We start from the raw sequence: 16,932 nt of genomic DNA, 5'->3' as shown, positions 1-16,932 counted from the left end.
TTATTTTATTTTATTTTATTTTATTTTATTTTATTTTATTTTATTTTGGGGGGGGGGAGAGAGAGAGAGAGAAAGGGAGAGAACGAGAACGAACATGAGCTGGGAAAGGGAAGAGAGAGAGAATTTTAAGCAGACTCCATGCTGTCAGCACAGAGCCTGACATGGGGCTCAAACTCTCAAACCGTGAGATCATGACCTGAGCCAGAATCAAGAGTCAGACGTTTAACCAACTGAGTCACCCAGGCACCCCCAAGTTTTTGTTTTTCAAACGTCTTCAAACTTTAGTTTTGTCTCCTGGGGATAATAATGGTACCTACTCTTGTTTTCAGGATTGAGATAATCATGTAAATTACTGAGCACCTTTTCGGGTCCTTATTAAGAGGTCAGTACTTAGGGAGGAGGGTGTTTAAGGTGGGGAAACAGGGAACCATTTAGGCAGCTCTTTGCAATTTGCTGTATTGCTGTGGAGTCTTAGGAAGGTAATGACAATTGTTTTTCTTTCATGTGATGGCATATGTAGAAATAATTTTTAAAATTGAAACAAATGAAGTTGAGAACTTTGTTCAAATTGGCACTTTCCCCGGGAGGTGGAAAATTGAAGTAATATGCCCTTCGGTTGACTTTTACCTTGGGACTTTTGCATTTGGCACTGGCCATTAAAGGAGACCCATGAAAAGCTGGAGGAAGTAATGGGGCATTTGGGTGGCTCAGTCGGTTAAGCATCTGACTCTTGATTTTGGCTCAGATCATGATCTCACTGTAGGTTTGAGCCCTGCATCATGCTTGGTGCTGACAGTGCGGGGCCTGGTTGGGATTCGGTTTCTTTCCCTTTCTCTCTGCCCCTCCCTGCATGCTCGCGCTCTCTCTCTCTCTCTCTCTCTCAAAAATAAATAAAGAGCTGGAAGAAGTAATAAACACGAAGCTCTCTGATTATTTAAGTAATACATGTTCGTTGTAGAAAATTTGGAAAACAGGGGCGCCTGGGTGGCTCAGTTGGTTAAGCGTCCGACTTCAGCTCAGGTCACGATCTCGCGATCCGTGAGTTCGAGCCCCGCGTCGGGCTCTGGGCTGATGGCTCAGAGCCTGGATCCTGCTTCCGATTCTGTGTTTCCCTCTCTCTCTGCCCCTCCCTCGTTCATGCTGTGTCTCTCTCTGTTTCAAAAATAAATAAAACGTTAAAAAAAAATTAAAAAAAAAAATTTGGAAAACATAGGCACATGGAAATCTAGGTGATGCTTTTTTAAAAAAATGTTTATTTATTTATGTATCTTGAGAGAGAGTGTGTGAGCCTGATGTTGGGCTCAATCCCATGAACTGTGAGATCGTGACCTGAGCCGAAATCGAGTATCGGTCACTTAATAGACTGAGCCACCCAGATGCCCTTAGGTGATACTTTTATAATGCTAAGTGTGGAATGTGTTATGGTACTTAAAACCTGCTTGTTGGAGAGCAACAGCTTTGTGACAAAGTGGAATTTAATAAGTTTTCCCAAATCATCTACTTAGGGGTGTAGCAGTTGGTTTTTGCCCTGCTTGGATGCTGGCCCTGTGTACATCCTTCACTTCTTTTTGGAGGTCAGACTCTTGAAATAAGATGGCAGATAATGGAATGTTTTTAATCCTTCCATTGTTCCAAGGTACCACTGAAGAAGCAAATCTCTCCATGTGGTGGTTACATAGAAGGGATAGTGAGTGGACTACCTCCTGATTTCGGTGGTCCCACTTGCTTTGAGGCTTTATGGACAAGTGATAGTCTAGTGGTTGATACGGTAGTCTATTTCTACTCTTACTCTAGTTTACTTAGTAATTAGTAACAAGTGGTAGTAGTAGGAGTATTCTACTTCCAGTTTCACTTTTTTACTTAAATTCTATGCATATTTTTGAGCACCTGTTCTGTCATGATCTGTTTTAGTGGAGAGCACAGTGATGAGAGGGAAGAAAACGACAAAACTGGGAAGAGATTGTCACTCCTTCTTTCTAGGAACCTATGTTTTAGATAGAGAGGGTGACTATACACTTTGAGAATAGTTGATTGAGACAAGATAGTATTAAATAAGTTTAAATGGCAAGAGTGATGGTGTTTTAATTCAACTTTAAAATAGGGGTGGATAGTTACACACTAAGAAAAGGTATCCTTTTTTGGGTGGTTTTTGTGTGTTTTGAGGAGATGAGAGTAAAATAAAACAGACAAAAGCAGATAATCTTGAATGAGTTTGACATCTTCCCATCACTGATGAAATCGATTTTGTTGGATTCGAGAGTGTTTTTGGAGAGTAGCTATGGGGGAACATCCATTCTGTGTGATGTTTTATGTTTGTATCTCTTTTTTATACTTAGTTGTCAGACCATGAAACAGAGGGTGTGTCTGCCTTATATCTGTCTCTTATTTTGTATAAAGTAGATGCTGAGTAACTGAAGCTGAGTAGATAGTTGTGGAGTACCTTAATTACCAAGGGCATGGATCCATGCACTATGGGAGACCAGGGAAAGTTCTGTGCGCTGACATAACAGAACCACCATTTAAAAGTGATACAACAACAATATGTAGGGACGCCTGGAGCAAGGGCAAATGGGTAACTGCTTAATTAACACTTGTTGTGCACTAACTATGTACCATGTCCTGTTCTAACTGCTTTACATGTTAACAGTTAATCCTTAAATAACTATTTAAGATAGGTGCTTATTTTTCCCATATTAACCTTTGAGGAAATTAAGGCACAGAAAGATTAGATTAGATTAATTTGCCTAAATTCACATAGCTATTAAATGGTAGAGGCAGGATTTGAATGTAGGCATTTGGATTCGTAACTCTAGGGAGTCTAGAACCCAAGCTCTTAACTTCTCTGCTATTCCAAGGCTTTGTAACAGTTTAGATATGATGTCATTTTGTAAGGGCATAGGCCAGGCTCACAGTAGGAATAAAAATGATTAAATGCCAGAAAGTGAGAAAAGACAAATATATTATCTTGCCTATTAGGACTTGAGCAAAAAGAGAGGTTCTGTAAGTTCTGGAGATTTTAGGGATGATTCATGGATGAGATCCAATTTGAGATAGACCTTAGGACTTAAAGTAAGGCAGATGTAAATAACGGATGTAAATACCAGGAGAAGGAGTTTTTGGTGAGAAGAATTACTGAAGTAAAGGCATAAAAGCAGGTATGATATGTCACATTCCAAGGACATTGCAAGGAAGCCATTGAAAGAGAAGAATCTCCAGAATTTGATAGCCAAGATAATTGCTTCTTCCCCGCATCTAAATATGACAGCAGAGATCCTGGCTTCAGCTTTTGGAAAATATCAGATCATTGATTTTATTTGTTTGTGTATTGCTTTACCAGACTTTTTTGTTGATAGAAGTAAAAATGTCATTAAGAGGTGCTGGTTTTTGTGAGAAAGCGTTATAATCGACCAATGTTATGTTTAAGACACGTTGATGTAAACATGTTTAGAAGGCCAAGTTGTGTATCCAAAACACGGATTCATTTCACACTTTTCACAATAGTGGAAAATTAATGAAACATTTTATCTATTCAAGCTGTTAAAAATATGGGTGGTGTATATACTTGAAACCTTTTTTTTTTTTTTTTCCTGCTTAGGTATTTGACTTTACTTCTTAGGTTGAATCTACTCTTTGCCTTCTCAGCCTCCTATTTGTTTTTTTCAAGTGGTATTTATGTTAGAGCTTAGTATCTATTCTCTTTGGTAAATAGGGAGGAGAGTGTCTGTCATTTAGACTTTTAAGTGAAAAGACTGAGATTGGTTCTTAATGTATGTCAGTTACTTAAATCAAGAAAAATGATGGCATTTGTTCGCTGCGGAAATGTTCTAAGGATTCTCCTGCTGGTGCTTCTCTCTCTGCCACTACAAATGAATGAACAGTTTCCAAGTCTCCTCAAAAATCTTAATTGTTGCCCTGTTAATTTTTAACTTGATGTACAAACCCATTCAAAATCTCTCTCATTTCTCCTTTTTCCAGCTCCATCTTCTCTTACTTTTTTTCCCTTTGCCCCAAACTCTGTGCAGTAGCTGTGTGACAGTGCTCACTGTTCCTAGAACAAGTGCCTTTTTTGCTGTTTTGTCTTCCAGAATGACCTTTCCCCTTCATCCCTCGAGGCCCAGTTCCAATGTGAAACCTTCCCTAACTCCCACTGACTAAAGAATTAATTGCTGCTTCCTTTATACTTCCATAGAACTTTGTATATAATTTCAGTATGGGACACAGACAACAAAATAACTATAATGCAAATGTGCTGTTGCCCTGCCAGATGTGAGCTCTTGAGAACAAGGGGATAGGCACTACACAAATGTTTGAATGAGTGATGTCTGAACAATGGAGCAGTCTGTACTTCTACAAACCCTGAGGGGGGTCAAAGGGCAGAAGGTCATTTGAGTTAGTTCCTAATTTGAGATCATGGACTCAATTACCAATAGGTAGTCTTTGTATAAATCATTCCTTATTGAGAATTTGCAGTGTGCAAGATGCTTTGCTAAGCGTTTTGGGACCATAGATAATCTTGTGTTTGGTGATATTAATTTTGAGGTATTACATACATATCCATTCTCATGCAAAATACTACTTTTGTTTTAAGGATTTTATAGTCAGAGTACTTTCTTATTTCACTTGATATGTGTAACCCTCTTACACATATCTAGGAGGTAGGTAGAGCAGCTACAGGCTGGGTGCATTTTATCCTAAAGGAGTTGGATGTTTAGAGGTTACTGGTACAAGGTCATCTATTAGTAACTATGGGAGTTGGGACCAGAATCTACATTCTGCTCTACTCCCCTCAGCCCCCCCGAAATGAAAGCCAACTGCTAGACATTTATTCTAAACTATCTTATGGACTGAACAGTTATTATAATGAAAATTTGCCTTTTGCTCTCTTGAAAAATAGGCTAAGTTATAATTTTCTGGGAGCATAACTGAAATCGTATCATATGACAAGACTTTCAAAGACTATGTGAACCTGAGTTAATTATTTCTCTGAGTCAGCTAGTATTTTTAAAACATACCTCTATTACTTCCAGCAGTAAATATATTTTTTCTTAGGTTTGCATTCAGGCAACTGATTTGGATTTGGGTGTTTATGCAAATAACTGAAACAGCCTTGGAAAAACTTGCCTCCCATGTAAATCTTTTATCCTTAAGGAGTGTGGCTGATAGGTATAAAGAAGAAAAGTTGAAAAGTTTGTATAGGCATTTGAAAACATGGAAGTTTTTGGTGATTAGTACTGTATTCTTTGCCAATTATTTAATTTGGGTTAGATTTTAATTTAAAGGTGTAAGAAACTTTGTTTTCTTATTTACTTGTATTAAGGTTTTGTCAGTACTTTCAGGCTTATAGGTTTGTCTACATTTATTATTATTATTATTTTTTTTTTAATTTTTTTTTCAACGTTTTTATTTATTTTTGGGACAGAGAGAGACAGAGCATGAACGGGGGAGGGGCAGAGAGAGAGGGAGACACAGAATCGGAAACAGGCTCCAGGCTCTGAGCCATCAGCCCAGAGCCTGACGCGGGGCTCGAACTCCCGGACCGCGAGATCGTGACCTGGCTGAAGTCGGACGCTTAACCGACTGCGCCACCCAGGCGCCCCATGTCTACATTTATAACTACTGTATTTTTCTGGCTGAGCCAAGCAGAATGAATTTCCAATATGGACTTTTAAGCTGTTACTTCTTATTTTTTACTTCTGCAAATATCAGGAATACATTCTCAAAAATTCAAGCAATAGGAATCTATATAGAGAATATATATGTCCTCCTGAACATAGGTACCTCCCATCCTCCTTCCCTACTACAGAAGTAACTGTTATTATTAGTTTGGCATATAATTTTCAAAACTTTTTTCTGTGTATTTACCTACTTGGGTATGTAGGTAAAGAAACAGTTTTCTGTTACTTTTTTTCATAAGTGATTGGGTGATAATTTAAAATATACTTTTGGGGCACCTATAGGTGGCTCAGTCAGTTAAGCTTCTGACTCTTGATTTTGGCTCAGGTCATGATCTCGTGGTTTGTGGGATCTAGCCCCGTGTCGGGCTCATGGAGCCTGCTTGGGACTCCCCACCACCCATCTTTCTTCTACCCATGCGCACGTGCACTCTCTCAAAAGCAATGTTTTTTAAAAATGTACTTTTTAGCTGATGATATTAAGTGAATTGTGGTAGGCTTATCTGAAATATGTTAATATGCTCTGAGTTCTGACCAGCGTCCAGACTTCTGTAAAAGTGATAGCTATCATTTATTGAGTATTTACCAGGTGGTGTGCTAAGAGTTATATGTATTATCTCATTTAATCCTCACAACAAACTTCTGAAGTAGGTAGTATTATCATCCTGTTTACAGATGAGAAAACTGAGGTTCAGAGAGGTGAAGGAATTTGTTCAGGGTAACAAAGATGGTAGTAGAGTCAGGATTCAGACCCCAGTCATCTGATTGTAGAATGCGCACTTTCGACCACTCTGTTGCTTGCTACCTCAGCACTCTTCATCATTAATCTCATCACCAGCCTGTTAGTGAAAAACAGATCAGAAGAAAAAAAATGCATTAAATAAAAACCTTATTGTCTATTAACTCTTAGATATTTTGATAGTAAATCAGTTTAGTATTTTTTTTTTTAATGTTTATTTTTTTTGGGGGGGGAGGGGCAGAGAGAGAGGGAGACACCAAATCTGAAGCAGGCTCCAGGCTCCGAGTTGTCAGCACAGAGCCTGATGCGGGGGCTTGAACCCACGAACCTTGAGGTCATGACCTGAGCTGAAGTTGGACACTTAACTGACTGAGTCACCCAAGTGCCCCCATCAGTTTAGAGTTTTAATTGAAGATTAGTTCCTCAAACAGTATTTATTAATCACTTAATATTTTACAGATTGAATAAAAACAACTCTTTATGTGTAAGGATACTGGAGTATCACTGTTCGGATACTATAATAAACAAAAAAATGATACTTTTTTTTTTTTTTTACATCAGATAATTTCTAAGTTTAGTATGTTTGGAGTTGTGTTTTATTTATTAAAACAATTTTTTTTCAACGTTTATTTATTTTTGCGAAAGAGAGCGTGAGCAGGGGAGGGGCAAAGGGACAGGGAGATACAGAATCTGAAGCCGGCTCCATGCTCCGAGCTGTCAGCCCAGAGCCTGATGCGGGGCTTGAACCTGTGAACTGCGAGATCATGACCTGAGTCGAGGTTAGATGCCCAACTGACTGAGCCACCCAGGCGCCCCAGGAGGTTGTGTTTTAAATAGAATGTGTGTGGGGGCACGCCTGGGTGGCTTAGTCGGTTGAGTGACTGACTTCGGCTCAGGTCATGATCTCACGGTTTGTGAGTTCGAGCCCTGCTTTGGACTCTGTGCTGACAGCTCAGAGCCTGGAGCCTGCTTCTGATTCTGTGTCTCCCTCTCTCTTCCCCTCCCCCACTCATGCTCTGTCTCTGTCTCAGAAATGAATAAAATAAACATTAAAAAAAATTTAAATAGAATGTGTATGTATATATGTATGTATGACCCCCCCATAAGTAAATCTATTACAGAAAAAATGACTATTTTGTTTTTTCATTGTTTCTTGAAATATTAACTATAGTATTAGATGCTAGTTATAAAGTTCCTTCTGTTTCAAAAATTAAGGGCTAGAAAACAAGATCATGCTGTATGTAACCAGTATAGGAATGGTAGTTACGCTTGTAAACAAAATTTTTAGTTTTGAATTTTTTCAAACAGTTTGCATGGTAAAACGGAATGTTATAGAGTTGCCATCTAACCTAGCAATTCTACTCCTATGTATATACCCAAGAGTAATGAAAGCATATGTCCATACAAAAACTTGTATGAATGTTCATAGTAGCATTATTCATAATAATAAAAAAAAGTGGGAAGAACCCAAATTTACCATCAACTGATGAATGGATAAATAAAATGTGGTATACCATGTAATGGAATGTTACTCAACAATAAAGTGGAATTATATACTTCTACATAGTACAACATCGATGAACCTTGGAAACACTATGTTAAGTGGAAGCTGGACACAAAAGGCCACATGTTGTATTCTATTTGTATGAAATGTGTAAGATAGGCAATTCCATAGAGAGAAAGTAGATTAGTGGTTGCCAGGGTTTGGGAGTAACAGGGAGTGTGATGGTTAATTTTATATGTCACCTTGGCTAGGCCACAGTTTCCAGTTTTTAGTCAAATACCAGTCTAGATGTTGCTGTGAAGGTACTTGTAAAATGTGATTAGCATTTAAATCAGTAGATATTGAGTAAAGCAGATTATCCTTCAGAATGTGGGTTGGCCTCATTCAGTTAGTTGAAGCCCTTAAGAGAAAAAACTGAGGTTCTTCTGAAGGAATTCTGCCTTCATAGAACCATCATACTCAAGACTGCAATAGCAACTCTTCCCTGTGTCTCTCGCCTGCTGGCCTGCCCTGCAGATTTCGGACCTGACAGTCCACACAGTCACATGAACCAATTCTTTGAAATAAATCTCTCTGTTTATATACACACATCCTATTTATTGGTCCTGTTTCTCTTAAGAACCCTGACTAATACAGAGAGTGACTGCTAAATGGTATGGGTTTCTTTTTGAGATGACGAAAATGTTATGAAATTGATTGCGGTGATGGTTGCACCACTCCGAAATGTACACGTTAAATCAGTGAATTGTGTGGCGTATGAACTATATCTCAAAAAAGCTCTTCTAAAAAAAAAGAATGCTAGATGGAGTAATAGGTTAGTGAAAACAGATTAGGGTGTAGGAAGTAGAAGAGTGCAGAACAACTGTTCAAATGTGGGTGGGATTAGCAGAGCTGCTTTTGAAGTGCCATGTAGCTTAATATTTGTCACTACTTCCTTAGTGTACCTTATTGGTAGACGTTTGTTCTAAAAACTTTAGTAGATGGAGAGGGTTTCCAATATTGAAATGTTTATTAATATGCACAGTTCTGATATTACTGACGAGTTGTACTATCAAGGTCTTAATGTGGGAGTTGGGAAATGGTGGAAAGATACAGTTTGAAAGCTCCAGTCTGAATCTGGGAAGCGTAAGGTAATTTATTTACCAGTGAATCTTTTTTTTAATTGAAATATAGTTGACATACAGTGTTACATTAGTTTCAGGTGTACAACATAGTGATTATACTGCTCTATATATTGTGCTATGCTGAACACAAGTGTTCCTATTACCATCTGTCACCATACAATGCTGTTACAATACCATGTTCCCTATGCTGTACCTTTTATCTGCGTGACTATTCATTCCATAACTAGAAGCTTGTATCTCCCACTCCTCTTCATCCATTTTGCCCATCCCTCCACATTCCTCCTCTCTGGCAACCATCAGTTTGCTCTCTGTATATATGGGTCTGTTTCCGCTTTTTGTTTGTTTGTTTATTAATTTATTTTGGTTTTTTTTTTTGGTTCCACATGTAGGTGGAATCATGTACTATTTGTCTTTATCTGGCTTATTTCACTTAGCAAAATACCCTCTAGGTCTATCCATGTTGTCACAGATGGCAAACTCTTTTTTTTATGGCTGAGTAATATTCCACTGTGTGTGTGTGTGTGTGTGTGTGTGTGTGTGTGTGTGTGTGTATACACACTACATCTTCTTTATTCATCTGTCAAGTGGTGGACACTTGGGTTGCTTCCATATCTTGGCTGTTGTAAATAACGCTGCAGTAAACATAGGAGTGTCATCAGTGAATCTTTTGGGTATGCAGACATATAGAGGGTGGATAAAAGATTATTAGAATGAATGATGTTGTCTTGACTAGAATAAATTATTCACTTATAGTTGAACTTAGATTGTGACCATTATGCATTCCTATTCTTTAACAAGTATCTGACTGTTTAATGCTTGCATTGTGGTATAGTGCCCAGTAAGTAGCACTGAAAAATATAATACAAATAAGTCTAACAATAGAAATATTTCTTAATCATTGTTTCTGAGTAGCTAAGGGAGTGATGTGTTCCTTCCCCCAAGACTGGGGGCAGAAAATGTGGAAGGAAGGAAGAGGACTTCATAGAGAAAGTTGTTTTACATTGCTATTTGAAGAGTGAGTAGGGTTTTGCTAGCTGGATAAAAGAAAGAGCAGGGCATTCTGAGGGCACCTGGCTGGCTCGGTAGAGCGTGGGACTCTTGATCTCGGGGTTGTAAATTCAAACCCTACATTGGGTGTAGAGATTACTTAAAAATAAGATCTTAAAAAAAAAAAAGGGCAGGGCTTTCCAGCCCAAGGGAATAGTATGTGTTTGAGGCAGAAAAGCCTAACAGAGAATGGTGTTTTCTGGGAAATGCAGTTGGGAAGGAGAAAATAGAGCTATCAAGTCTTTGGAGTAGTTGAGCACTGCTGGCAAGAGGGGAGGCAATGTAGCTCCTTTAGGTTTGGTAAACACTACAAGGTACTGGGAGGGTGGCTCACCAGGACAGAGGGGGCATAGAAGCCCCTTCCCCCATACCTTGCCCATCTCTTCCATTTGGCTGTTCCTGAGTTGTATCCTCTATGATAAACCGGTAATAGTAAGTAAAGCACTTTCCTGAGTTCTGCGAGTCGTTTTAATGAATTATCAAAACTGAGGAGTGAATTAGGAATCCTCTGAATTTATAGCTGATTGGTTGGAAGCATCACTAACAACTTGGGACTTTTGACTGGCATCTCAACTGGATGCAATCTTGTGGGACTGAGCCCTTAACTTGTGGGATCCAACATTAATTCCAGGTAGATAGTGTAGAATGGAATTGTAGGACATCCGGCTTGTATTAGAGAGTTGGAGAGTGATGTTGGAAGACACCATGCATTTGGTGTCAGAATTGTTGTGTGTAAAAATAGTTCAAATAGTCTTATAATTAATATTCATTATCCAATACTACCTAGTTTGTAGAGTTTCCCTGGTAATAGCAATAAAAATCAGTAGCATACTTGGTTTGCCTTACTTGAAGATTTGAAATGAAAGGAGCTGAATGAATAATATGATGAGAATCTAGTCAGTCAATCAGGGAACATGTGAAAGAGTGCATATTCTGCGTTAGGCAAATGGGACATGATGACGGTATTAAGATATTACTTCAGGGGTGCGTGGCTGGTTCAGTTGGTGGAACATGCAGCTCTTGATCTCAAGGTCATGAGTTCAAGTCCCATGTTGGATGTAAAGATTGCTTAAATAAACATAAAAAAAATTTTTTTTAATTAAAAAATGCTCACTTTGGCAGCTCATATACTAAAATTAGAATGATAGAAGATTAGCATGGTCCCTGCACAGGGATGACACGCAAATTCATGAAGCAGTTCATAGTAAAACATAAAAACAAAGATGTTACTTCAGTCTTTGAGGAGCTTATAGTTTAATTAGGAAGCCAAAACTAACTCCCATGAACAAATTAGGAAAGAATGAAATTTTAAGTGAAATTAAGAGAGCTATATGATTAAGGTAGTAAAGGCTTGTTTGTCTAAAAAGGGGGACTTGAACTAGACCCTGAAGATTTAGGGTAGAAGATAACATGTTCTGGGTGCAAAAAGGTCTACATAAAAAGGCATCAGCCCAGAAAGGTAGTCAGGAGACAGTTGTGTGTTAAGGAGGTCTACTACTGGATTGGCCAGATAGTTTCTATTAAATGGTAGAGGTAAACCTAAATCAGGTTCCATTTCAGGAAGGCTGTAGAGGTACAAAGGTTGCTGGAGCAGTAGGACAGAAACATTGAGGGAACCAAGGCACAAACCTTGGAAGTAAGAATCTTGGATTTGCATGCAACTTTGGAAAAAGCCAAACTGCCCCTTAATCTTCCCAGGTAACTCTAATAACTAAACTGATATGTTTTACAGTGGGTTATAAAACCCTCATCTGCTTTAATATGCTGACTTCATAAATAGGGTGATTGGAAAGTGAAGATTGGATTCATAGGTATAGTGAGTAGACAAGATTTAAAGTTTCCAGGGTATGAGTTCTTATTTTCAAGATTGCTTCTCTCTTGGCACATGAAAAGATTGTGCTTGTATTCATCATTTTAAGGTATATTTCTTTTGTCAGTCATTTTAAATTCTGGAATAAATCCATTTATGTATTTATTTTTTAAGTTTACTTATTCTGAGGGAGGGGGAGAGGAAGGGCAGAGAGAGAATCCCAAGCAGGCTCCACGTTGTCAGTGCAGAGATCCGCGGGGCTCGATCTCACCAACCTGGGCTGGATCTCACCAATGGTCGGATCATGACCTGAGCTGAGAGCAAGAGTCGGACTCTTAACCAACTGAGCCAGGTGCCCCTGGAATAAATTCACTTAAATACCATTTCTGATATTCCCAGAAATACAGATTTAATATTTAAATGAAAAATGAATGAAGTTACAAATATAATGATGAAGAAAATAATGCATGTGAATGTCCAAGTCAGAGGTAGGTGTTAAGTGATAGAACATATATTAGAATTTCAGTAGAAAAACATTTTGAAACATAAACCTTATGTGGTAGTGCTAGTCTTACCATTTTATTTTATTTTATTTTTTTATTTTTTTTTCAACGTTTATTTATTTTTGGGACAGAGAGAGACAGAGCATGAACGGGGGAGGGGCAGAGAGAGAGAGAGAGACACACAGAATCGGAAACAGGCTCCAGGCTCTGAGCCATCAGCCCAGAGCCCGACGCGGGGCTCGAACTCCCGGACCGCGAGATCGTAACCTGGCTGAAGTCGGACGCTTAACCGACTGCGCCACCCAGGCGCCCCAGTCTTACCATTTTAAATTGATGCTCTAAGCTGAGTTTTTGGTTCATAATTGCCAGTTGTGGAGGCAGTTTTCAGATAAGCATCAGTTAAGTTTATTGGCATTGTACTCGCTTTTAATAATTCTTCCCTCCCACTTCCCTCACCAGTGACCTGATTTGAGAATTGAATCAAAATTTTATCCTTTGTTTTAGCTGCAACTGTTTTGAAAGCTGATATAACAATAGGTAAACTGTTAATGTGTGAGAAAGTGATTAAAAAGCACTTTCAAATATTATGTGGTTGTGTTGTAAAAATTAGTCATTATTCCTTCCTACTTTTATTACTTTTTGTTATTATTGCTTTGTCATTTTACCAGTTTAGAGGTTTAGGTGTGCTAGTAAATTATAAATTTTAAGAATTATTTTCTGAAATGACTGTTTTGTTATAGGCCTACTGATAACCTATTACCTGCTATGCTTCACTTATAAAGTATTGAATTCTGATATTTAAGTCCTGCTTTCAAAATATTATTCCCCCAAAACAAAATAGAGTGTTCGGATCTGAATGTTGAGGTTGGAAAAAAACTCTTCAGGTTTTTAAGTTCAGTCACTTTTAAAAAGACTTGCTAGAAAGGGTACTCTCTTTTCTGGAATCAATGTCATAGCTCCAGTTTTATGACTATGTAATATTCTGATAGTAGGAGTTAATTCTGTTATCCAACTCACTTAACCTGCTAGCTGTCTTTTGCTTTTGAATTTTGAATTTCCTGGTCGTGTGCAGAGTTGAGCTGGGTAAATCTGATTTATATAAAGCCCTTAAGCAATATGTTTATTTATGTTTTACATTTTTACTTATATTTTCCATTTTATTTTGCTATCACATGCAAGTTTGCATGAATTCAGACTTTATGGTTTTTATCTGTTGGCTATTTTTTTTTAATGTTTGTTTTTTGAGAGACAGTATGAGTGGGGGAGGGGCACAGAGAGAGGGACACAGAGAATCTGAAGTGGGTTTAGCGCTCACAGCAGAGAGCCTGATGCGGGGCTTGAACTCACAGAACCATGACATCATGACCCTAGTTGAAGTCAGACACTTAACCCACTGAGCCATCTAGGCGCCCTTATCTGTTGGCTGTTTTATTTTTTATTTTTAAATTTTGTTTATTTATTTATTTATTTAGGTGCACAAAAGGTGATTTTATTAAAACATGGGGACAGGACCTGTGGGCAGAAAGAGCTGCCATTTTATTTTTTATTATTTTAAAATGTTTATTTATTTATTTTGAGAAAGAGAGAGGGAGAGAATCCCAAGCAGGCCCCACATTTTCAGCGCAGAGCTCTCTATGTGGGACTTGATGCCATGAACCAGGAGATCACAACCTGAGCTGAAATCAAGAAGCAGACGCTTAACTGACTGAGCCACCCTGGTGCCCCTCTGTTGACTATTTTTAAATAGTATTATTTTAAAATTTTTATTATTTAAATAGTATTATTTTTAAATTGTTTTTATGTTTATTTTTGAGAGAGAGAGAGAGAGAGGCAGAGAAAGAGAAGCAGAGCATGAGCAGGGGAGGGGCAGAGAGAGAAGGAGACACAGAATATGAAGCAGTCTCCAGGCTCTGAGTTGTCAGCACAGAGCCCTACACGGGGCTTGAACCCAGGAACTGTGACATCATGACCTGAGCTGAAGTCGGACGCTTAACCAACTGAGCCACCCACTTGCCCCTCTGTTGGCTATTTTATTTTATTTTATTTTATTTTATTTTATTTTATTTTATTTTATTTAAGTTTATTTATTTTTGAGACAGAGAGAGAGCATGAATGGGGGAGGGGCAGAGAGACAGGGAGACACAGAATCGGAAGCAGGCTCCAGGCTCTGAGCCATCAGCCCAGAGCCCGACGCGGGGCTCGAACTCACAGACCCCGAGATCGTGACCCGAGCTGAAGTCGGTGGCTTAACTGACTGAGCCACCCAGGCGCCCCTCTGTTGGCTATTTTAAATATCAGTATGTTTTAGATAAATTCTAGTGTTTGTTGTTATTCTAAGTCAGAATTAAGTGAAAGTTTAATGCTCTTCTTCATGAGATTTTACTGATTGCCACAATTCTCACTGATTAATTCCTTTTCATAATATTTTGAACTTTGGTTATGTTTATCATAAAACTTAACACTTGATTATGTTATGCTGCCTTAGTTCTTGAATAATAATAATAAAAATAATTTATGTTCTTCTTAAAGGTAAGTGTAATAGGCTTTACTGCCTTGTAGCCCTACAATATAGGTGCAATACCTAGTATTTAGTAGGTGGTTAAAACACTTATTACCAACATACTACGTTTCTCCAAAGAAATTCTGAAAAAAATTTTTTTTGTTGTTTGCTTATTTTTGAGAGAGAGACAGAGCACTAGCAGGGGAGGGGCAGAGAGAGAGGGAGACACAGAATCTGAAACAGGCTCCAGGCTCTGAACTGTCAGCACAGAGCCTGACATGGTGTTTGAATCCACCAGCTGTGAGATCATGACCTGAGCTGAAGTCAGATGCTCAGCCAATGCTACCTAGTTGTCCCATCTCCAAAGAAATTCTAGAAGTACTACTAACTTTAGAAATTTGTCTTTTTAATTTATTTTTAATGTTGTTTAATGAGAGAGAAAGAGAGAATGGAGGGAGGAACAGAGAGGGATGAGAGAGAGAATCCCAGGCAGGGTCTGTGCCAATAGCGCAGACACAGGGCTCAATCCCACAAACTGTGAGGGTATGACCTGAGCCGAAATCAAGAATCAGATGCTTAACAGACTGAGCCACCCAAGTGCCTCTGCCCCCCCTTTTTTTTTTAAGCCTCTTGGAAGAGAGTGTGAAATATCTTTATGACCTTGGGGTAGGGAAGGATATATTATAAAAAATTCACAAAGAAGCGTAATTGAAATAAAAGATTGATAATGCAAATACATTAAAATTATCTTTTTCATTAAGAATGAAAAAAGTGAAAAAGGAAAAAAACTAGGGGAAGATATTTGTAAAACACATCACGTATAAAGGATAAGTGTCTAGAATATAGAAAGGATTTGTTCAAATTAACAAAAAAGACACAACCCAAGAGAAAAAAAATGGTTAACACAAATAAGAATTTCACAGAAGAAATAAGAATGACCAATAAACTAACGCAAGATGTTCAGCATAACTAGGAAATTGTAAACTTAAACCTTCAGTTCCATTTATGCTCATTTAAAAAGTTGGATAATTTTGGAGTGCCAGGCTGGCTCCGTCAGTAGGGCAAGAGACTCTTGATCTCAGGGTCGTGAGTTTGAGCTCCGTGCCGTGTGCAGATTACTGGGGGGATAAACTTTAAAAAGTTGGATAGGGGTGCCTGGGTGGCTCGACTAGTCTGTTGAGTGTCCACCTTTGGCTCAGGTCGTGATCTCACAGGTTGTGGGTTCAAGCCCTGCGATGGGCTCTCTGCTGTCAGCACAGAGCCTGCTTCAGATACTGTCTCCACCGCCCCTGCCCCTTCTTCACTTGTTGTCTCTCTCTCTCAAAATAAATAAATGAACTTAAAAAAGAAAAAACAAAACATTCTTCTGCCTTTATTATTTTTGTTGTGGTTTTTAATTTAATTTAGTTGTTTTAATGTTTCCAGTTTTTATTTAAATTCTAGTTAGCATATGGTGTAATATTAGTTTCGGGAGTAGAATTTAGTGATTCATCCATCACTTACATATAACATCCAGTAATCAACACAACAGGTGCCCTCTTTAATACCCATCACCCATTTAACCTATCCCCCCACCCACCTTCCCTCCAGCAACCCTCAGTTTGTTCTGTGTATTTAAGAGTCTTTTATGGATTGTCTCCATCTCTGTTTTTATATTATTTTTCCTTCCCTTCCCTTATGTTCATCTGTTTTGTGCCTTAAATTCCACATATGAGTGAAATCATGTCTTTTTCTGACAGACTTATTTTGCTTAGCATAATACGCTCTGGTTCCATCCACGTTGTTGTAAATGGCAAGATTTCATTCTTTTTCATTGCTGAGTAATATTCCGGTGTGTGTGTGTGTGTGTGTGTGTGTGTGTGTGTGTGTGTGTGTGTGTGTGTATACACACACACACACACACACACCACATCTTCTTTATCCATTCATCAGTCAATGGACATTTGAGCTCTTTCCATGTTTTGGCTATTGTCGATAGTGCTACTGTAAACATGGGGGTGCATGTGTCCCTTCGAAACAGCACACCTGTATCC

General features: G+C 38.5%; 1 protein-coding gene and 1 non-coding gene across 32 annotated transcripts in view; both read left to right on the top strand.

Annotated features, from left to right (window-relative positions):
* The window catches only part of SLMAP (sarcolemma associated protein), a 157,597-nt gene that overhangs the window by 3,578 nt on the left and 137,087 nt on the right, over positions 1-16,932 (top strand). The window lies entirely within an intron of this gene.
* LOC121016906 (U6 spliceosomal RNA) lies at positions 11,193-11,295 on the top strand. Its single transcript, XR_005784523.1, has one exon. It is a non-coding gene; the product is annotated as a U6 spliceosomal RNA (small nuclear RNA).

Source organism: Herpailurus yagouaroundi, unplaced genomic scaffold (assembly GCF_014898765.1).
Source record: "Herpailurus yagouaroundi ecotype Mexico unplaced genomic scaffold, PumYag 213, whole genome shotgun sequence".
Classification (NCBI taxonomy): Eukaryota; Metazoa; Chordata; class Mammalia; order Carnivora; family Felidae; genus Herpailurus; species Herpailurus yagouaroundi.
This window is presented reverse-complemented; position numbering and strand designations above follow the sequence as displayed.